Here is a 23466-nt window from a genome sequence, read left to right as displayed (position 1 = left end):
ACACACCATTTTCTACAGGAAGGCAATCCACGAACAGCTCCCTTTCTGGCTCCATTTGTTGTGTCTGGTTTGGGTAATATAACACCACCCTTCCCATGTTCGTCTTCAACAAGACTCTTCTAGGATTCCTGCTTTGCCTTGGTTGCAAAGACTACTGGGCATTGTCCTTGCAATAGATGGTTATGATGTGGAACTGACAAGGAGAGGAATGTTACCCATTTCCAAATCTGAGTTCCCCAGAAGGCTTTGGAGAGGCTTCCCATTCTGCTTAATTGTATATTCACTTCTTTGTAAAGAGGATACTGCATCTATTTCAAGTTTGTCAATTCAGAGGATTAACTAGGATGTATATGAAGTTGTATCTGTGTGCTTACTGTAATATTTCCAGGAAAGAGTATGAATAGTATTAACAAAATCAATTAAATAGGTGCACACCTTAAGAAAGAATTTATGAGTCAATTCAGAATTGTGTGGTATCTGTGTTTCCATTTCTACTTTGCTGTTTAAAAAGAAACCCTTTATTCTAGCTTTATTATATATTATTTATTATTACTATTAAAATAACCTCAGGTTACTTTTTATCATTCCACTAGTAAAATGGAATGCAAACCTTATGGTCTTACGCTACAAAATAGAATGAATTGTCCCTACAAACCTTTCAACTTTAATTAACTTTTAAACAACTATGAAGTTCTAGTTTCCCTTTTTTATTACAATGCATTTTTTTCTTTTGATTATATGAGGGGTGAGATAAGGATGCAGAAATGTTTTCTGGTTCACATTGTTTACTGCATATGATACAGCAGCCAATTCAATCAAAAGGGAAATAGGAAAATAACTACTCTATTTGTGCCTTGTAAGCAGTTTGTAAAGTCCCTTCCAGTCCCTACGATTAAATGTTGTCTTGTCTCCTTGCAAGCTTCTAAAATGAAATTAAAAAGTGGAGCAAGCAGCATTTTAAATACAAATACAAATACAGTGTAGGGACAAACCCAGCAAATTGAGGAATTACAGCATTACAGGTAGTTATTCAATTCAGTGCTGTAAGAAATGCAACAGAAGATAAAAGGGGAGTGAGGAAGGGGATCTTGAGAGAGTGCCAGGTCATTGCAGAGCCTGTGAGGACTTGACCATGTTGGGGGTCAGCTGGGGTGTGTGTGTGGTGGTTATAGCCAAACTTTCCCTGTTAGATGTACATTAAGTAAAGTTACTGTCACTATGTTACCGTTTACTTCAGTGTAAGCCCTAGAGTGGCCCTGGGACATGCTAGTGGTAAAAGAAAGAAGGGCTGGAGGGTGATCCTGGAAAAGGAAGTGGCACTGTGTAGAGGAAAGAGCATTTGGACTGGTATTGAGGGACCCGAGTTGTGCTTTTGGCCCCCCTGCTGTCTGTCTGTGTGACCTTGGATAATTCACCTTACCCCTCTGAACTAGTGTCCACATCTGCAAAATGCAGGGCTTGGACTAAATACCAAATTCCGAAGCCTGTGTCAGACTATTTCAGAGGTTGTTACTATACCAACAATTGGGGCTCTGGCCCTGTCCCCTAAAAGAGATGAGCTCCAGTTTCATCTCCTGTGTTTATGCTTCTGTAAGATTTTGTTTGAGCAGAGAGATCACCAAAAAGTATTTGGAAATCACTAGGTGGCTTGATTTCAAAGATCTCTCCTGGTTCTTGCATTCCATTTATCTAGAACTTTGATATCTAGTCCAAGCTAAATGTCAGAGGGATCAGGAACACGCATTATTCCTGGACTCTCCATTCTTATGTAACATCAGGAACATGAGTATGAAGTTGTCAGTGGGGCAACAGTCTGTTTTTATAGAATTTCAGTCTCTACCCAGAAACAGCCCATTTTGCTCTTACTGGATATAGTTTCTCTTTTTCTCCAAGACTGGGGCATGGTGATGTTGTAGATGGTTCTGGGAGATATGCTATTTTGAAGCTATCCTTAATCTCCATCTCGCATCCTCCACCCCCAAGCTCTCTGCAAGTGGTGTCTGGTCACTGAGCCCAGAACCTTTAATAGGTGTGTCTGAGGTTAAGGCAGTAATAACCACCTGTCAGCTTAAGTTGGAATTCTGAGAGCTGGGCCTCTCCCAGGAGATACTTACTAACTCTTGTTAAATAAGTCTTTTCTATTTCATGTCAAGTCATCACCTATCTGTTCCCTATCTTGGGAATCTTAGCCTTTTACTCCTTAATAATGTGCCTTTCTCTGCCACAGACTTTTCTCCATCTCTTCTGGAATCACAGTGCACATATTTTTGTGTTTCCAGGAATGAACGTTTAGGGAATATCCCTTGAGTTTCCACAAATACAGTGCCTTTTGTTACTGGTCTCAAGGTGCTCTCCTGAACACATAGGCCTGTGAGGAAAGGTTTGGCAGAGGAAACTGTTGTGAAAGGGCTGTTTTAATTGAAGAATATATAACTAGAGTCCCAGAGGTGTTGAGCAGCTTAATTAACGTTTATTAAAAATGAAGCTTTGTTATTTAAAACTGAAATTTTAAATCTCTTGACTCCATATCCATTTCTCCATCAAGCTGTTGTTACCTTCACCTGCTTTTTAATTTAGCAAACTTTTATTGAGTCCCCACTTTGATACCAGGCACCTTGCTAGGTAAACCAAACCAAAAACCAGACTCACTGTCATCAAGTTGACAAAGATGAATTAGTCTCAGGCCTTTCCCTCAAGGGGCTCACAGAAAGACACAGGAAAGAACTAACCAGATAGTAATAGCCAACTTGGTCAGTGCTCCTTAGAGATGGTCCTGGGAGCTGGGGGAACATTCTGGATGAACAGCCCTGCACACTTGGCTCCCTACAGAAGGTGCCTCTGGGCATGTGTCCTGGAGGGTGCACTAGAGGAGGCCTGGACACGAGTTGATGATTGATGTAAAGTTGATGATCTTATGTAAACAGAACAAAACCTTGTCTCTGCTATACTGTGTTCATGATTGTTCTATGTTTGAGTCCATTTTTGTTGCTTTTGTGTCAGTCCATCTCATTGAGGATGTGTCTCATTTTTGCGGTTCTCTTCTTTTCTACTGGTTTGTCTTTACTGATAAGCCAATGGAAGCCAGCTAGAATCTCTCCATCCTTGCTTTTTTTTTTTTTTTAAATTTTATTTGGATTTGGGTGAAGATTTACAGAGTAAATTCACTTTTCATACAGCAGTTCATATACACCTTGTCTCATGTCATTGACCAAAATTCACAATGCAACAGCTCCCCTCCCACTTCCTCCCCATAGTCACCTCCTCCCAGTGTCCATCCCCTCATAGTTTTCTGCACTCTGAGATATCTCCCTGTGCATAAGCAGCCCTTCCTTCTCCCATGATTGTTCTCTCCAGGGCGTGTGTCCACCTGAGGTAAATGTTTAACTCACATGCCTATACTATGTTTGGCTGGAAACCACAGGTGTGGGTTCAATTCCAGACCTGAAGGGCAGCTAGGGGCCATAGTCTCAGTGGTTACACCAGGCTCTATTGGACCAGCAAACCTGGTCCCCACCTTCTTCTTCTTTTTTTTTTTTTTTTGCCTCCCAAATGATTTTGAGTTTTGTTCCACATTGTTCTCCCTCTCTATGCAGGATCTCCTGCATCCCTTCCAAGTGGAAGACAGTGTTAGCTGGGTACCATCTAGTTCTTCTGGTCTCATAGTTGTATAGGTTGCAGATCGGATGGTGTACCAGTCGCTAGGACTGACTGTTTCCATTAATTTTGGTTTTCTTCTTTCTTCTTGACGAGGAGAGACCCGTTGTTGCATCTAGATGGCAGCTTGCTAGCTTTTAAGATCCCAGTCGCTACTCGCCAAAGTAGTAGGTGGAACAATGTTTTGTATAGTATGTTATGCCAATTGAGCTTGATGTCCCCTGCGACTATGGTCCCAAGCCCGCAGGATCAACTACTCGGTCCCTCTGGGTAGCTGGCTGTGACCAAGCAATGACCATAACCTTGCCCCTTGTCAGCTCTACTATACACCTGGGAATTCTGATCCTTCACATGAACTTATAGGCCCATTGTCTGCCAACCCTATATATGATCTTGGATACACTCCCCATTTAGACATACCTAATTGTTTAGCTTGTCCACCCATCTATCCGTCCATATACCCATGTTTGCTTTCACTGACAACTCAGTACTGTATATGCAAAGGGGTTCATATTTGTTGTCTGTACTGCCCATGTAACTCTCTATGTCTTTCTCATCCTCAATGCTGCCATATTGGTCACTCCCATTTGGTACATTGCCCTTCTCTTCACCCAAATCAATATTTATCTCTATCTATCTAACAGCATTCCCTCCCCTCCCCTCCCACCCCTGGTAACCAACAAAGAAAATGTCCTCCAATAGATAAACCTTTCCTTAACTTTTGCAATAATGGACTAATACAATATTTGTCCTTCTGTGACCGACTTATTTCACTCAGCATAATGTCCTCCAAGTTCATCCACGTTATGCGGTGTTTTGCAGATTCTACGTTATTCTTTAGCATTGCATGGTATTCCATTGTGTGTATGTACCATAGTTTGGTTATCCATTCCTCAGTTGTTGGACATCTAGGTTGTTTCCAAGTTTTGGCTATTGTAAATAGTGCTGCGATGAACATCGGCGTGCATATATCTGTTCTTGTTATGGCTCTCACTTCTTTAGGGTATATACCTAGTAATGGGATGGCTGGGTCAAATGGTATTTGTATTTCCAGCTTTTGAAGGAATCGCCATACTGCTTTCCACAATGGTTGTACCATTTTACTCCATCCTTGCTTTTAAGGAACATTCTGGTTGTATTTCTTCTAAGGCTGATTTGTCCATTCTTCTGACCCAAAATACCCCAAACTCACTGCCATGAAGTCAGTTCCAACTCATAGCAACCCCATTGGGTTTCTGAGGCTATAAATCTTTATAGAAGTAGATTGCCCCATCTTCCTTCTGTAGAGAAGCTGGTAGGTTTGAACTGCTGACCTTCTGGTTAGCAGCCAAATGCCTTATCCACTACACCACCAGAGCTCCTTAGTCTTCTGACAGTCCATGACATATTAATTATACTTCACCAACACTGTAGTGTGAATACATCAATTCTTTTGTCTTCCTTTTTCATTATTCTGCTTTTGATTGCATATGAGATAATTGAGAAGACCATGGTTTGGGTCAGCTGGAAAAGAGAGGGTGGGCATTTCAGGCAGAGGGAACAGTGGACGTAAAGGCACAAGAGAGTTGGTGGGTTTGGTGAAGAGTAGGGTAAGATGGGATGAGGAGGAGAGAGCAGGAGCTTGGACTAGGCTATGAATGGCCTTGAACACTGCACATGCTTGTTAGTTTGGATTTCACCCTGAGAGAATGGGAACCCATAGCAAAATTTTATGCAGGATGGATTAGGAATTTGGGATTTTAAGAGTTAGATATTTAAAGCAAGCAATTTAGCATTGATGTTATAAGCAAGGGCTCTGGATCTGGGTACCTCAGGTTGAATCTTGGCTTTACCACCTTCCATCTGTGGGCAGGTTAGTTTTAACTTGTGGCTCTGCTGCCTCATCTTTAAAATAGGGATAGAAACCATACCTGTTTCATAGAGTTGTTGTTAGGAATAATGAAGTAAATTTACCTAAAGCTCTTATAACAATAGGCATGTGGTAAGCACTTATTAAAACTTAATAATTTTTCTTAGGGGGATATAGATCTTATTTTCTATGAAAAGACTCTTTGGGCTGTGTATCAGTTAAGTATTGCTATATTAATGCTGCATGAAAAATGCTCTAAAACACAGTGGCTTAAAACAGTATGTATTACTGTTCTTGCAACTATAGGTTGGTTAAAGTTGGCTGATCTAGGCTGGGCTTGGCTGAACGTCTGTGCTTCAAGCTCTGCATCTGGCTAGGCTAGCAGTTTGGGCTTACTTATGCTCACCTTGAGGGAGCTCTGATAGTGTAGTGGGTAAGGCATTTGGCTGCTAACCAGAGGTCAGTGGTTCAAATCTACCAGGCTTTCCACAGGAGGAAGACGAGGCAGTCTACATCCCTAAATATTTACATCCTTGGAAACCCAATGGAGATCACTATGAGTTGGAATTGACTCAATGGCAGTGGGTCTGCTCACTTTGGGAACCTGGGCCACTTACTCTGGGGCAGGTCTTCCCACAGCAATAGCAGAAATGCAAGGACGCAAGCAGAAACCCACAAGACTTCCTTAGGCCTAGATTCCCACTGACCAAAGTAAGTTGGATGGCCAAATTCAGAGTTTTGGGAGGTGCTTCTAAGTTTCTTGGCAAAGGATGGGGTGAAGGATTGAGGCCAACAATGTGAGGTACCACAAGCTGAATCTTGTGTTTCCAGCAACTTTAATTTCATAGCTTCCGAGAGGAAGTGGAATCTGTCAAGAGGTAAAGTCATCACCCGCCTTGGGCAAGTCAAGAAGCCCAGGGGTCTGGCTTCCATTAGTGACGTTTCCTGCAGTTGTCCCAACACTGACATTTAAACCTAGCAGATAGGCTTGTTTCCTGCTTCTCAGAGACTTTGGAAGAGACGGCATATTTTAGAGGAAAACATGCTAGTTCAGGTTTGAATCTAGATGCTGTGCAATGAAGTGTAGATAATAATAACAACCGTGAAGCATTATTGGCCTCACCAGGTGGTGCAAACAGTTAAGACACTCACCTTCTAGCTGAAAGGTTGATGGTTTGAGTCCACCTAGAGGTTCCTTGGAAGAAAGGCCTGGTGATATACTTCCAAAAAATTCAGCTATGGAAAACTTTATGGAGCACACATCAACTCTGACACACATGGGATTGCCATTAGTTGGAATTGATGGCAACCACCTCAGAAACTCAAGAAGGGGTCACTATGAGTCAAATGAACTTGATGGCTGTGAGTTTGGTTTTGGTTTTGTATTTCTTCCAGCAGTATTGGAAAGATAGGTGGTGAAACACAGAGCTGTTTCTGTAGAGACTGTTTTACAGCCTTTCTTGCAGACTTAGGGGGCTGCTGTGGCATTCTTGAAGCTGGTTGGTAGCAGACATGAACTGCTACAATGAGACTTAATGTTTAAATCCAAAACTAAGATTTAAAAAAGTTTAAATCCAATCATAAAAAATAAATTCAATAATGCAATAAATACAAATAACAATATTCGTGTTCTTAGATGCTTCTCTTCCCATGCAACTGAAGCAATTTCAATTTTTCAGGCACTTTGGCATCATTTAATGTCCATTCCCTGGGAACTTCCTGTGAGGTGTGGCTGATTCTCCAGTCAGCACCCCTAGGCAAATGCTGGGACAGAGGAAAGAGAGGGAGAGGCAACCAGGCTGGTATTTATTAGTATGTAACTCTACCTCTGGTTTTCCCAGGCTCTTTGGGGCTTAGGAGTAGAATGAGGACAGTGATGGGAGGAGCCAAATAGGATTCCTTTGCTGCCATGTGAAATAATCTCTTTCCTCTTTCCTGGCCTCGTAATGTTATGCTATATGACAAATGTAACCAATCCCCAAAAGAAAAAAAGAAGCAGAGACAGAGAAGACATTCTTATAGGCTATGCTTTTCCACTTCATGTACGAGAACCTAAGTATATTATACAATTAATGTCAAATTTCTTAAACTGCTAGTTATTTTTCAGATTGCAAAATTAAGTGATATTTCTAACATTACATTTAATAAACCAAAATAAAACAAAAACCAGTTGCTGTCAAGTCAGCTCTGACTCATAGTGGCCCCATGTGTGTCACAGTAGAGCTATGGTCCATAGGGTTTGCATTGGCTGAGTTTTCAGAAGTCAGTTCTCAGACCTTTCTTCCGAGGCACCTCTGGGTAGACTTCGTTGTCAAATTACTCAATAAGTAGGGTCAGTATATTGTACATAGTAATACTGTATATGGCAGGCTTCTAATATATCTGGGGGAAGACATCAACAGAATGAAAATGATGGTTCTTACTTGTGCTTACTTACTAGTCTGTTGTGAACAATTTCATAATTTTCCACCATATCAAAGATTCTGTTTCTTGGTATGGTTGGCACCTTCCTACAGAATCAGAACCTCTTCAGATTTAGAATCCTGATAGGAAGAGAGTACTTAGCAAAAAGATAAGCATGAGTTTACTTGTACTTACTTACTGATCTGTAGTGAACAATATTACGTGGGTTGATGTGGTAAAACCCATGTGAAATTATTCACTAAAGATTAGTAAATGAGTGCAAGTGAGCCCATGCTGACCTTGCTTGTTGGGAAATCTGCCCCTGGTAGGCTTGAACCTCCAACCTTTTGCTTAGCAGCTGAGCATTTTGACCTTTTGCACCATCCAGAGATTCCCTACATTTAATAATTAAGTGTTTGATGCCAACGGAAGCAGCAGTCAGGACATTAGACGATGTGTAGCACTGGGAAAGTCAACTGCAAAGGAACTGTTTCAAGTGCTGAGGAGCAAGGATATCTCCTTGAGGACTGAGGTGTGCTTGACACAAGCCATGATATTTCCAATCACCTCGTATGCATGTGAGAGCTGGACAATGAATAAGGAAGACCAAAGAAGAGTTGATGCTTTTGAGTTGTGGTGCTCGCGAAGAATGCTGAAAGTACCATGGACTGCTAAAAGAACTAACAGATCTGTCCTGGAGGAAGTGCAGCCAGAATGCTCCTTGGAAGCAAGAATGGCCAGACTTCATCTCACCTATTTTGGTCATGTTGTCAGAAGGGACCATTCCCTGGAGAAGGATGTCATGCTTGGTAGGGTGGAGGGTCAAGGAAAGAGGGGGAGGCCTTCAACGAGATGGATTGACACGGTGACTGCAATGATGGGCTCAAGTATAGCAGGGATTGTGGGGCTAGTGCAGGATGGAGCAGTGTTTCGTTCTGCTGTGCATGGGGTCGCTATGAGTTGGAAACGACTTGACGGCACTTAACAACAACAACAACGATTAAGTGTAATGTTAAATTGAGCAATATTTCAAAGATGTGAAGAATGCATTCTTGTTTTTTTTTTTTTCAATTCCTGCCATATTCGATGGCAGGAAATTATAGCAATTCTGAGGATGATGATGACAATGAGAATGATTTTTCCAATCCATTTACTAGAGGAGGGGAGTAAAAAGCAGGAATTACAAAAGTGGAGGGCTCTATCTCCACTTACTATCTTACTCCAGAGGGACTTCTTCCAGCCATTCCCTCCCCACCTGAAAAAGCAGCAAGGAAACAAATGCAGAAAAGCTTACATTTTTAAAACCAAGTCAGGGATATACCTTAAAAGTAATGATTTCCCCCCCTCCTCCCTTAAAGTGGTTGTTTCTAAAAGGCACAACTCAAAATAGTCACTACAAGAATAGACATGCTGAAATTCTAATGGTGCAATGCTATTTTGTTGAGTCAAGTATAGGGCTGGATAATAACGAATTACAGTTATGCAAATGGAAAGAAAGCTCATCGTGTCTCATGCTTCAGGGTGCAAACTGATAGCAAAATCTGCCCCTGTTAGCCAGGTGGGGAGACAAATTTAGATGGAAGTTTTCAGTGTCAGTGATAGAAGGTTTTTCTTTTCTTAAGCACTGGTTGTGCCTGAAAGATTGAAATTGTTGGTCCATGGGCATCCTTTCCTTAGTGTCCACTGTGGGCAAATTCAGCACAGAGATAACTACAAAGACTGCATATGGGTCATTCCTTCATTCACTATCCAATAAACACAGCCTATGCTTTTCAGGAGCTTATATCGTAATGGGAATGGCAAAAGGCAGGCATTAGAAATGTACAAAGAAAGTGCAAATATATGTAGTACATATTGTATACGGCAGGTTTCTAACATATCCGGGGGGAAGAAATCAATAGAATGAAAATGATGGTTCTAAATCTTGACCAGATTAAATGGTGACATCTTTTCCTTCTCTACTTTTATTTTGTGGAGGTCAAGGGGGGGTATTTCCATTTGTTTAAGGGTTGCCACCCAAGAAGTAGCCCCTCCCTATAGAAAAAGCTGAGAATTTAAACAGTAGTGGGTGAGTCAGCTACCACATACTTACATACCCTGCAATTACATACTCAAAGCCTTGTGAGTAGAAAGACCTGATGTTAAACAGGGATGATTGCTTAGCTGACTGAGCCTCCAGTGACACTGAAATGGCCTGATTGTGCAAATTTGATTTGTTCATGATGTCTCGCTGTGATTTCTTAAGAGCCTGCTCTGTGTTCTGGGATTTGTACATTGAGGTTCTTGTAATTTATATTACAAAAGAGAGCTGAGTAATTTTCTGTCTCCATAGAGTTCAAATATTCTGAAGTGTTCAAAATGAGGTAGTGAGGAAGAATCATTGAAGAGATGATTTCATACATGGTTTGGAAATAATAAGAATATCCATTTGGACCCCACCAGACATACCATATCTCACAGATAAACTCCAGAGATTTAAATATTGCAAAGCAAATGAGAGAAAAACTAGCAGAGAATATAATACTCATTAAATCTGTGCAGAAATGACCATTTTCATGGTTTGAAAACAAGAGAAGCAATCAGTGAGGAAAAGATGAGCAAATTTGAATATTTTAAAAGTTAAAACTTTTACACAAATGAAAAGACAATAGGCTGGGAAAATTTGTGTTAGATTTATGACACATAAATGATTAATATGTGTTCTAACTTTAATATATAGCTTACTCAAATGTGTAAGAGAAAGGCTGGGACTTTAGTAGATAGATGTAGAATATAATAAAAGCAACCATTTATTGAATACTTTTCTATGCCCATGTAGATTTAGAAAATCAGACTATACTATACTGAATGTTTTGTAGCCAGATTTTCTCACAACAGCACAACATAAACATTTTCCGTGTCACCAACTTGTTTTCTAAGACAGTTTCCGGTGGTTGTGAAGCATTCCATTGGTGCAGAAGCATAGTCTGATTTTCCTTTACTGAGTTTTCAAAGTTGGACATTAGGATTATGGAAATCTAATTTAAGGTTAGTTTTTTCTTGTATTTCTTCTTCTTATCATTCTGTGGTTTACCATTAGAGCTGTGGTTATGGAAAAGCACATATCATTGAAATACTGAATGAACCAGAGTGATTTACAAAGAAACACGCTCAATATTGTTTTTATCAATAATTTTATGGATAGAATTTGCCACTAAAACCAGTTTTAGTAAAAGAGGAGATATATGAGAACCTATGCTTTTCACATGTCCGCTTATCTTTAAAGGCCTGAGTAAAACAGACATATTAATTACTATCTCTACTAGCATCTCTAGGCTAGCAATGACTATGTATTAGCACACTTTGTCAAGCATGACATTCCCTTATCTTGCTTTTATAGCAGAAAGAATAAAGGCACTAGAGAAATATCTTTGAGTTCACAAAACAAGTTAACAGCAGGTAAACATTAGAACCGGCAGCTCCAGAATTCCCACTGTGTGTAATTAGTTCACTGCAGATAGGAAACAACAGCATAGGGATAAATGGCAAATGTGGCATTTTGGGGCCTGGAGGCTGGTGGGAATTTTGTGCTCTTTGGAATGGTTAATAAAGTTAGTTTCTTTTTGAGGTTCTTACCCCCTGGAATTTGGGAGCCTAACAGTTACACGGAGCTTCTTCCTCAGGGTGAAAGGAAATACCATGGTCCTCCTTTAGTGCTTTGATGAGATCGGGCAATGGAGGATGTTGGGTGAGGGCTTGAGTTGTTTCTCAGGTGTTTGTTGCAGTCTCCTACTGAGAGTTTATAGAGTTTCTGAGTGCTGTTTTTGTAGGTAGCTCCAGATGGGTCCTCTATATTGCTAGGAAGTAAGAAGTTGATAGTCAAAGGGCATGGACCGTTTTGACTACTTAACAAGTCCATTCTCTTTCTCTCTGCTCCAGTGCTCACAGAGTCACCTCTCGATGTTGATCAGAGCCCTTGTTCAGTTTGTGGCGTCTGTGTTTGCCTTCTTTTCTTCCTTTTGAGTGATGGGTACTCAATTTGTGGACTGTCTCTTATTCTTAGGCAGCTAACAAAATTTTTGTAGGAAATAAATGTGGTATTTGAAAATGACTGCCAAGAGATTTGGTGTATTTTTGGAGATTTCAGGGAGAAGAGAAGCAGGCTGCCAAGTTGGAGCCAGAAGCTGGTTCTGTCGGATGCTGTAACAAACTCAATAAGTCCTAGAATCATGATTATCTTAATTTAATTTCATTGACCTCCCCCCCACCTTTTTTTTTTAAAGTTTTTATTGTGCTTTGGGTGTAGTTTACAGAGCAAATTCATCTTCCATACAGCAGTTCACATATACTTTGTCTGATGACACTGCCTGCAATTTCCCACAGCGCAACAGCTCTGTTCCCACTTCCTTCCCATAGTTACCTCTTCCCTGTGTTCTTTACTCCCATGCACTCCTGCTCTAGGGGGTGTCTCCCTGTGCATGCACAGTCCTTCTATTCTCCCATGATTGATCTCTCCAAGGAGTGTATCCACCTAATGTAATTGTCCAGCTCATATGTCTGCCTTTTGTTTGGCTGGAAGCCACAGGTGTGGGTTCAGTTCCAGGCCTTAAGGGCAGTTAGGGGCCATAGTCTCAGGGGTTCAAGCAGGCTCTCTCACACCAGCAAACCTGGTCCCCCCCCCTTTTTTTTTATGATTTTGAGTTTTATTCCACATTGTTCTCCCACTCCATCCAGTATCTCCTACATAGATCTCCCTCTGAGTGATTGACAGTGGTAGCCAGGTACCATGTAGTTCTTCTGGTCTCATAGTCATATAGGCTGAGGGTTGCATGGTGTAACAGTCTCTTGGACTAATTGTTTCTATGCATCTTTGGTTTTCTTCATTTTTCTTTGCTCTGGATGAGGAGAGACCCATCGTTGCATCTAGATGGCTGCTTCCAAGCTTTGAAGATCTCAGTCACTACTCACCAAAGTAGGATATGGAGCAATGTTTTTGTGTCGTATGTTATGCCAGTTGAGCTTGATGTCCCCTGCGACCCTAGTCTTGAGTCCACAGGCATTGACCCCGTTAAAAAGCCATGACTAAGTATTTAATCACCAAGGATTGACTAGAGAGAAATGAATCTGTGCTCCTGCTTCAAACTTTGTTTTTATTTATTTCTTTATATTGTGATTTGGGTGCAAGTTTACAAAGCAGATTTGTTTTACTCTTAACACTTTAGGCACATTTGATTTCACAACCCTGATTACAATCCCCAGCCATGACAAACTCCCCTCCCCTCCCCTCCCTGTGACTACCCCCTGCTTTTGCCCTTCTTATCTATGCATTCCTGTCTGTCCAGCTTTCCCTCTATGTGAATGCTGCTCTTCTGATGTCTTATGGCTGATTGATCTAAGGGGTGCATCTCCTTAGGATAGGTGAGTGCATCTCCCTGGGGTAGTTGTTCTGCTTGTAGGTCTTTCTACTGTTGGACTGAGAGCCAATCCATGGAAGTGAGTCCATTTCCAAGCCCAAAGGGTAACCCAGGGCCACAGTCTTGGGGGTTCTACCAGTCTCTATCTGACCAGTAATTCTGGTCATTTTTGTGTTTTTGAATTTTGTTCCACATTTTTCTTCCCACTCTATCCAGCATCTCCAATTTTGATCACTTTCCGAGTGGTTGACATTGGTAGCCGGCCACTATTTAGTTTTTCTGGTATCAGGGTCGTGAAGGCTGAGGTCCTTGTGGCCCATCAATCATATCTTTGGACTAATTGTTTCTAAATGGCTTTGCTTTCCTTCACTCTTCTTTGCTCTGGACAAGAGGAGTCCTGCCCCAAATTTTGAAAGAAGGTAGAATTTTGAGGTCATTTTCTCTTCTGCCCAGTCTAGAATTAGCTGGCAAGCTTCCTTGGAAAATGCAAGCTAGACTGTACACAGTTTCCGGTTTCATCTAACCCAGCTACTCCAAGTGATGTTGTTGACCAGCAGCATCAACATCACCTGAGAGTGTTTAGAAATGCAGATTCTCAGGTTCCATCCTCTGTGGTTTCACATACTCTCCAGGTTGTTCTTAGACATCCTCAAACTGGAGCAGTGCTGGTGTGTTCACTGCCATCAAGTCAATTCAACTCATGGTGACCCCTCCTTGGGTTCCAAGGTGGTATCTCTACAGAAATAGATTGCCCAGTCTTCCTTCTGAGGAGTGGCTGGTGGGTTTGAACTGCCAGCCTTCTGGTTAGCAGTCAAATGCTTTAGGCACTATGCCACCAGAGCTCCCAGCACTGGGATATAAGATACTAATTTTTCAACTGTGAAAGATAACTTGGTCAGAACCAGTGGAGAATGCCTTCCTGATCTTGATTCTGTTTATACATTTTGCTTTTATAAGCATTTTAGTCATTTCATATTTTAAAAATTTAAACATTTTTTAAAAATTGTGTTTCATTGTAAATCAATATGTTCTGATTACAAAAGTTTTAGAAAATATAGAGAAATGGAGAAATCTATTGCTGTAGAATCAGTTCTGACTCTTGGTGACCCCATGTGTTACAGAGTAGAACTGCTTCATGGGGTTTTCTTGGCTATAATCTTTACGGAAGTAAGTTTCCAGGCTTTTCTTTCTTGGTGCTGCTGAGGTGGGTTTGAACTGCCAACCTTTAGGTTAGTAGTCAAGAGCAAACCTTTTGTGTCACCCTAACCAAAACCAAACCCATAGCCATTGAGTTGATTCTGACTCATAGAGACTCTATAGAACAGAGTAGAATTGCCCCACAGAGTTTCTAAGGCTCTAAATCTTTACGGAAACAGACTGCCACATCTTTATCCTGTGGTGCTGCTGGTGGGTTTGAACTGATGACCTTATGGTTAGCAGCCAAGTGCCTTAACCACTGCACCACCATGTCTCTTTGTGCCACTCAGGGACCCAGAAAAATGGAAAGCAAAGAAAAATGTACAACTTAAGTATTCTTATTGATCACATTTTAAAGGTGCATTTTCTTTTTTTTTTTCATGCAGAATTAAAAAAAAAAACTTTTATTTTCATGATTGTAGATACTATATAGGATCCTGTAGAAAATCGAGAAAATAGAAAATAGCAAAAAACAGAAAATGAAACCCACCTGCATATGTAGGTTTGGGGGTTTTACATGTACTATCAAGTGGTACTTCATAGTCTTTGCTTCTTTCCTTTGGTTTAAGAGAATCCTCTCAATCTAGTCTTTGGTTCTTATGCCACTCACAGCTCCTGTTTCTCTGCTTATTTTTATTTATGTTTATAATGCCCAACCTTCCTTCCCAGGAGTGGCTGGTGGCTTTGGAACACCAGCCTTCTGGTTCGCAGTCAAATGCCTTAGGCACTATGCCACCAGAGCTCCCATAATTTAAAAAGATTCCTGGTGTAATTATTCAGGGTCTCAAATTGTTATTTTATGCTCAGATAGAGAACTTATTATCTTCTTTTTGCAATTGAAAAATTAAATTGACTACTCACCCAGGGAGCATATTCTGAATTATGTATGAAGCCTCTTTGATTAGAAAGTTCCTAGAGGGTGAAAAGCCTCCCTTTTCAAAAGATGCCTGACCATCCTTCTCTCAAATCTGCCTGATAGATTGTTAGAGAGGAGAGTGAGGGACTGGTTGGATTGACAATCCCAAGAGGAAGTCCTCTTTCCCTCAGTTAACTGCATGCTGTTGTTGATAGTTGCCATTGTCGATTCTGACAGTGACCTCATGTGTGCAGGGTGGAACTGCTCCATGGGGTTTTCAGGGCTGTGGCCATTTGGAAGCAGATCACCAGGCCTGTCTTCTGAGGCACTGCTGGGTGAGTTCAAACTGCCAACCTTTGGCTAGTAGTCGAGTGCTTAACTACTTTTGCTACCCAGGAACGTTCATAGGAACTTCTAAATGATTGGGAATACCATTAACAGGAAGCGGGAAGCAGGTTTTTGTTATGTGAACTTCTTCCTGTGTTTGCAACTAGAAAAATGCAAGTGAGAGAGAAGCTTTGCCAAAACCCATTTTTCTAGACTTTTCTAGATTTGAGAGGATATTGGCATTTTTTTTTTTTTTTTTAACATCTTTAGAATAACTGGCCTCTATGTTTGAAATGAGGAACTCTTGTGGTAGAGTGGTTAAGGCATCCAGCTGGTAACCAAAAGGTCAGTGGTACAAACTGATCAGCAGCTGCACAAAAGAAAGATGAGGCAGTCTGCTTCCATAAAGATGTCCAGCCTTGGAAACCCTGTGGGGCAGTTCTACTCTGTCCTATAGGGTCTCTCTGAGTGGGAATCAACTCGATGGCAGTGTGTTTGGATGTTTGAGATAGGGTAGGACAAGTCTGGTTGCAATTCTCCCTGTAGTGACTCTGTCATGCTTTATTCTAGAATACGTCATTGCCTTTGATTATACAGAATGCCTTATGTCAAGTAAAGAATGTAATTTACCATTTAGAAGAAAACAGTTCAGAAATTAAAGTATTTTCAAATTTTTAAACTTTATTTGTATCTTTCTGAGAATATTAAAATTGAAAAGATTTTTATGAAGCATCAGTCTTTTCTTCCACCTCAGCTATTTAGTGAGTAGGTCTCTTTAATCTCTGACTTCTTTAGCCTCCTCTCTGATAGCTTTTCACCAGGAAGAGTCAAGGAAGTGAGCCAGCAATAAGAATTTGTCCATTTTCTGAGTGGGGTTGTGGGGGTGCCCTCGGGAGAATGTGATGGGAAGAATTGTAGCTACTTCGTCATTAATAATAATTTTTTTTTTTTTTTTTGCCGTTGTTATATAAGCTTCAGGCTAGAACCTGTAGCCCATGCATGTTGCCTTGGTGACTCAGAGTGTGTGTACTTAAGAGCAATGGAATCACTACAGAAGAGTTGCTTATCACTTTTTATGAATGCTTGTTAGTTGGAAAACTGTTCACATGATGTATGGAACTAGGTTGACCAGGATTGAATAGAACTGGAAGATAGCAGATCTTAAGGTACCACTCCCAAACCTTGCTGTGTCACAGGTCTCAGATGATAGCATCTTATTTATGTTGAGAAGCTGGTAGGACAGGAAGGATGTGTGGTCTGGATATTGCATTAGCCAGCTTGGCATTTAAGTTTACCAAAGACTTTGAGGCATTGCAACATTAAATAATAACATAAAATAAAGTTCCAATGGTGAATTTCAGTGTTCTGGTATCCTGTGTTCTGGTATCCAGTGGTGAATTTCAGTGTTCTGGTATCCTGTTATTTTTAGCCAGCAAGATTTCTTTTATAATAACATCATTGAGTGTCCAGTTGTTCATGGTCCCTAGCAGTGTTCTCTGGTGAGACTCTTAGTCCTTGTCCTATAGATGCTTATGCTTAAAACCACAAACAGTTGTCATTTTATTAATAGAAACTTAGGATTTTTAAAAGGTTAATATGTTGGCTTGTACTTTTTATTCTGTTGTAATATGGCTAAATAGATTCTTGGAAATGCAGCCACTGGATAGTTTTGAATAAATAAAATTTGGTCTTTTCATAATTGTTAAAAACGAGTACGTTTTGGAAGCAAGGCTGTAAATATTCTGGGTCCCTGCCCCTGTCTGACTGATCTCCTACATTTCTCTCTGTGAGCACTTGACTCCAGCCGCACTGGCTTCTTCCTTGTTCTCCGAACATTTCAGCCATGTTTCACTGCAGGTCCTTTGCATTTTGGTTTTCTCTGCCTGGAATGCTCTTCCTCACTAAACTGCAAGGCTGGCTCCCTCACTCTCTCCAGACTCGTATGCCAGCTTCTCAGTGACACAATATGTTGCCTAAACTAGTTGCTGTCAAGTCGATTCTGACTTGTGGGAACACCACGCATGTCAAAGTAGAACTGTACTCATGTGGTTTTCAGCGTCTGATTTTTTGGAAGTGGTTTGCTAGGCTTTCTTTGTAGGTGCACCGGGCAGACTCAAACCTCTAACATTTCAGTTGGCAGCCAAGTGCATTAACTGTTTGCACCACCCGAGAACTCACCTGTAATTTTACTTCCTCCTTTTGGTCTTTTGATGTTTCATATCCTGCTTCTTTATATTATTTTATCTCTTTCACACTTATCACTATCTAGCAATATAAATTTTACTTACGTATCTGGTTAATATCCATATCTCTCACTAGACTATCATCACGCTAACAGAAAAGATTTTTGTATGTCTTATTCACGGTTGTGTTCCCAGTGCCTAGAAGAGTGCCTGAAGCATCGTAAACACTCAGTAAACAATGAAGGGAAGGAAGAAGGAAAGAAAATTGTGAATGCACTCTTACTGGCTCCTATCTGTTGTCATAAGTAACCTCCTCCACAATTTAGGGAACTCAGTGTAAGCAAGCAATTAGCACGTTTACTGCACTGTGATTCTGAGGTGAATTTTGAGCCTCCTGTGTTCTGGCAGGCTTCACAGGTGGTAACCGTAGGAAGTAAATTCTTCTTAGTAGTTGGTATATAGAGGCATGTTCTGTGAAACCAGTAAATACCTCTCTCTCTACACACTTCTACTGTTTCATACATTTCCAAGAAGTCAACAGGTAGTAACAGATGCAGCCTGATTGATTTCTGGGAGGGTAAAGACAGAGCATATTTGCTGTGGGATCTGTAAATAGCATCTTTGGCACTGAGATTCTATTATCTTTTGTCCACAGATAAAAGGTGTATGACTTACTTATCATTTAATCCCACACATGGCATTAGCAGTACTGATAAGCGAGGGGCTATGAGTAGAGGGACTTGTGTGTGGCTTTGTAAATAATGTGATAAGACAGTGGGAATGTAAAATTCAGCTTGGCAGGGTTGGCCCTGGATTTTGCTGAGTCCATAGCAATACTTACTTAATTAACTGCAAACATTCTAGCCAAGATAAGACTATAACAGTTGCCTTTGGGGAAATTCTTTGAGTCAATATTTGTTTGATCTTTTATGTAGTATTTTGGCTTAGCTATTCATGCAATAGTAAAGTTCCTATTATAAAGGCCATTTTTCAGGGATTTGCTCTATTTGAACACCAGGTCAGTCATGGAAGGGCTGGAGGGGTTGGAGTCACTGTTTCAATAGAGGCTTAAGAGTCTTAAAACGAATCTTTAAAAGTTGAAATCCTTTGTTTCAGTCAGTTGACAAATAATTATTAACAGCTGTTTTAAGTACTGTGGGGGATTTCAAACTACAGGATAAGGTCTTTGCCTTCAGTTTGCTTATAATCTAGCTATAGAAATAAGTCTTTAATCCATACACATGATACAGGATGTGGATATTAAATAGTGATAATGGCTGTGATTTATTGGGTACTTAACATATTTATATATTATTTATATATATTTTAATTGTAAATGTATGTATCAAACCAAAGCAAGCATTGAAGAGTTTGAGGTTGAATTTTAATTCAGAAGTTGCAAATGCAACTAGTACTCTCAGAGAGTCTTATAGACAAGTCATTACCGAGTTAAGTAAAAAAGAAATGAGACTGCCCTGGAGAATCTGTGAGTGTACAGGTGGGGGCTGATTTGGTCTGGGTTAAGGGCAGATGGTTGAGCTAATTAATTATTAGAAGGGTCAGCTATGGGATCAAGTCTGCATGACACACCCATTTCACACATTCTTTCTGTATAGTAATCTCTGGGTGGTACACACGGTTAACACACTTGACTGCTAACCAAAAGGTTGGGCTTTGAGTCTACCCTGAGGCATCTTGGAAGAAAGGTCTCGTGATCTAAATATGAAAAATCAGCCATTGAAAACCCTGTGGAGCACAGTTTTATTCTGATGTACGTGAGATTGCTGTGAGTCAGAATTGACTCAAAGACAGCTGGTTTTTACTCGTATGTGTGTAGAACACTAACTTGAATGTTGTTAGCTGAAATAATTATAACAGTAATAGGCCTGATTCTTGAATTTATGGACCAGAGGTTGAGGTAATGTAAACTTCTCTGCAGTTTTCTCCCTGCTCCCAGTAGCAGGAAATGACTTATTAGGGTCACACATGGAAGCTTTTTTCATCTACTGTATTTAAGATACACTTTTGGGCCCTTACAGTCCCAGGGAAGAGTAATTGGGTTGAAAAAATGTTATCATTATAATAAAAGTATAATATCATCATGACTCTAGAAGGCGGTTAAATAAAGGAGTGCTCTCTTTTTGAAGAAAAATTCTAACTTATTTAAGGTAAGTGGTCTCGCTGGGCCTACCATTTTACTTTCTTGGGAAATGGATTAATTTGAGTTAACATTTTATTGAGCTTCCAAGATATTCTATGAAATGCTTTAAAATTTTAAAATACAATGTATATTTTGAATAGGTAATTCACTTATGTGGTCTAACATTTAAAAGCTATAAGAGAATATACAGTGAAAATTCTACCTTCTGTCCCTTCTCATCCATTCCCTTCATCAAGGCAATCCATGTTGCCATTTTCTCATGTATGTCTTATTAATTTGTGATATAATAAACTTACTCAATGTTAATAGTATTGACAAAATACAAGATGTCCTTTTCCTTTTTAAAGAAATTCTACTTAAAAACCCAAACTGAACCAATCAATCATTTATATCTGTATCTCAGAAACTTTTATTATATAAATCCAGTGATTACAAATTCCTACATGTTGTAGGGTATATATTTGCTATTCAGAGCATTGTCCTCAGAACTAACCGCACTGGCATCACCTGGGAGCTTGTTGGAAATGCAGAATCTCAGGTTGCACCTGAGACCTACTGCGTCTCATCGGCATTTCATATTCACTTAAATTCATTGTTGTTAGTTGCTACGACTCATGATGACTCCCTGTATAATAGAACAGATCATTGCCTGGTCGTGTACCGTTTTCACGATTGTTGGTGTGTTTGAGTCCATTGTTGTGGCCATCGTGTCTGTCCTTTTCATTGAGGGTTTCTACACCTTTGCTGGCCCTCCACTTTATCAAACATGATGCCTTTGTCCAGCAATTGGCTCCTCCTGATGACACATCTAAGTAAGTGAGTCAAGATCACAGGTATTATTTTGTGAGCCACAGTGTTTTCTTTGGCCAACCCTTCAAAGTAGATCACCAAACCTCTCTTCCCAGTCTTAGTCTGGAAGCTCCACTGAAACCTGTCCACCACGGGTGAGCCTGCTGGCATTTCAAATACCGGCGGCATAGCTTCCAGCACCACAGCGGCACACAAGCCACCACAGGATGACAGACTTTACAGATGGGTGCTGAAGTGATTCATAGGCACATTAAAATCTGAGAAGTCACTGCTGTATCTCATTTTCACCACTGTATTTCATCTGCAACCACAAACTAAGTTGGTATATAAATGTTTTATGACTTGATTTTTAAAGTGAGAAATCTTCCTTCCTCCCTTTTCATAAGGTGTTGTGAAACCTTTGTCACTTGCTTCTTTATGGGACAGTGCTAGTCCTAAATGAGTAAGTAGTAAATAAATATTAATAGAAAAATGTAGAAACAGCCAATCAGATTTAGATTGACATCTTCTGTTTTGATAGGTACATAACTTTATGGCTATGGTTTGATTTTATATTTTACAGTGTTTGTTTTATTAAACTTGACATTCCTGAGCAATTTTGATGTAATATTAATAAACAAATATGTTTGTGCTAAATCTCAGAGTGATGGTGTTAAATAACTAACGGGTTTCTGAAAACAATTCCATGGTTTTAAACTTTTTGTAAGTTGTCAAACTTCTGGTAGACAAAAGAAAAAGGAGACTTGCTTATTTGTGCAACTGGAGGTACCGAAAGTGCTGAAATACCCTCTGATAGATGAACCTGTGAACTGGTATAAATAATTTGAATATGACTCATAATTTGACTAGAAGCTTGTGGGAAATTTTTCAAAGAGGAAATTAGAAAGTTGGTGATAGGACTTTATTAGATGTTTTAGGGTAGATATTTTAATAATAAATATATCTAATTCCTAAAGGTTTTGCATTTTAAAAAGCAGGTAAGTGTCTTGGTCCTTTAGTGTTGCCATAATAGAAATACCACACACAAATGGATGACTTTAATAGGGATTTATTCTCTTGCAGTTTAGGAGGCTAGAAGTCCAAATTCAGAGTGCCGGCTCTAGGAGCTGGGTGAAGGCCCCTCGACCTTGAACTTCAGCTCTGCCTCTTATTCCAGGCCCACTGGAGCTGGAGGCTTCTCGTAACTCAGGTAGCTGCTGGCTGACGAATCCAAGGTTGGCAAGTAGAATGGCACAATCCCAAGATCAACAAGCACATGGCAGACCAGTGGTTGAAGTCCCGGAAACATCCCAAAATCAACAGGCAACAAGGCAGGCCACTGGGATGAAGCCTTGGTCAAATGCAGAATCCAGATGTGCCAAAAAGCTCAAGACCTTTCTCAAAGCTTCTCCTTATATACCAGAAGCAGGCCATGCCCCGAAGGCAACCATTTAGCTGCTCACAGCATATCCCGCCACGGAGGGCACTACAGTCTCATCATGGGGAATATGTAACTACATCAGCTTCCCAGCCACTCAAAACCATGGACCAGCCAAGTTGACATACAACTTTAACTACCACAATAAGTTAATGTGTAATCCATATACTTTCAAAAACAATGTTAGTAGAATGCTTTTGTGGCAGAGTTGGAAGGTGAAAGAAAATAGGCAGAAATGAAAGCAAAAACAAAACGAAACCCTAATTTCTTAAAAGTGAGATTACTTAATTCCAGGAAAGTGGTAGCCAATTCTACCTCTGGTCTGAAGCTGGAGCCTTATGGAAGGAACGAGGTCAATCCAGGAGAAGATCTTGGAGAGGAATCCAGGGATTAGGGGAGGATGATTATTTTTGAATAAGGGAAAGTGAAATGCAAGGATATGATGCTGAAATGAATGAGAACCCTTTTGCAGTATGCATCAAAAACTTTCAAATAATGTTGTTGTTGTCAGGCACGTCAAGTCGTGTTCAACTCATAGTGACCTTATGTACAGCAGAATGAAACACTGACTGGTCCCGTGTCAGCTCCATTATCCTTGCTATACTTGAGTCCATCATCACAGCCACTGTATCAATCCATCTCATTGAGGGCCTTCCCCTCTTTCATCAACCCTCCAAGCATGACATCCTTCTCCAGGGAATGGTTCCTTCTGACAACATGACCAAAGTAGGTGAAACGAAATCTGGCCATTCTCGCTTCCAAGGAGCATTACGGCTGCATGTTCTCCAGGACAGATCTGTTAGTTCTTTTAGCAGTCCATGGTACTTTCAGCATTCTTTGCCAGCACCACAACTCAAAAGCATCAACACTTCTTCGGTCTTCCTTATTCATTGTCAAGCTCTGACATGCACATGAGGCGATTGAAAATATCATGGCTTGTATCAGGCGCACCTTAGTCCTCAAGGAGACATCCTTGCTCCTCAGCACTTGAAAGAGGTCCCTTGCAGCCAACTTGCCCAGTGCTATACGTCGTCTAATGTCCTGACTGCTGCTTCCATTGGCATCTATTGTAAAACCAAGCAATGTGAAGTCTTTGACAATCTCAGTCTTTTCTCCATTTATCATGATGCTTCTTATAGGTCCAGTTGTGAGGATTTTTATTTTCTTTATATTGAGATGTAATCCATACTGCAGACTGTATTCTTCAATCTTCATC

The sequence above is a fragment of the Orycteropus afer genome, unplaced genomic scaffold, assembly GCF_000298275.1.
Source record: "Orycteropus afer afer isolate SDZICR_OR568_19922 unplaced genomic scaffold, OryAfe1.0 scaffold00023, whole genome shotgun sequence".
In the NCBI taxonomy this organism is placed as follows: Eukaryota; Metazoa; Chordata; class Mammalia; order Tubulidentata; family Orycteropodidae; genus Orycteropus; species Orycteropus afer.
This window is presented reverse-complemented; position numbering follows the sequence as displayed.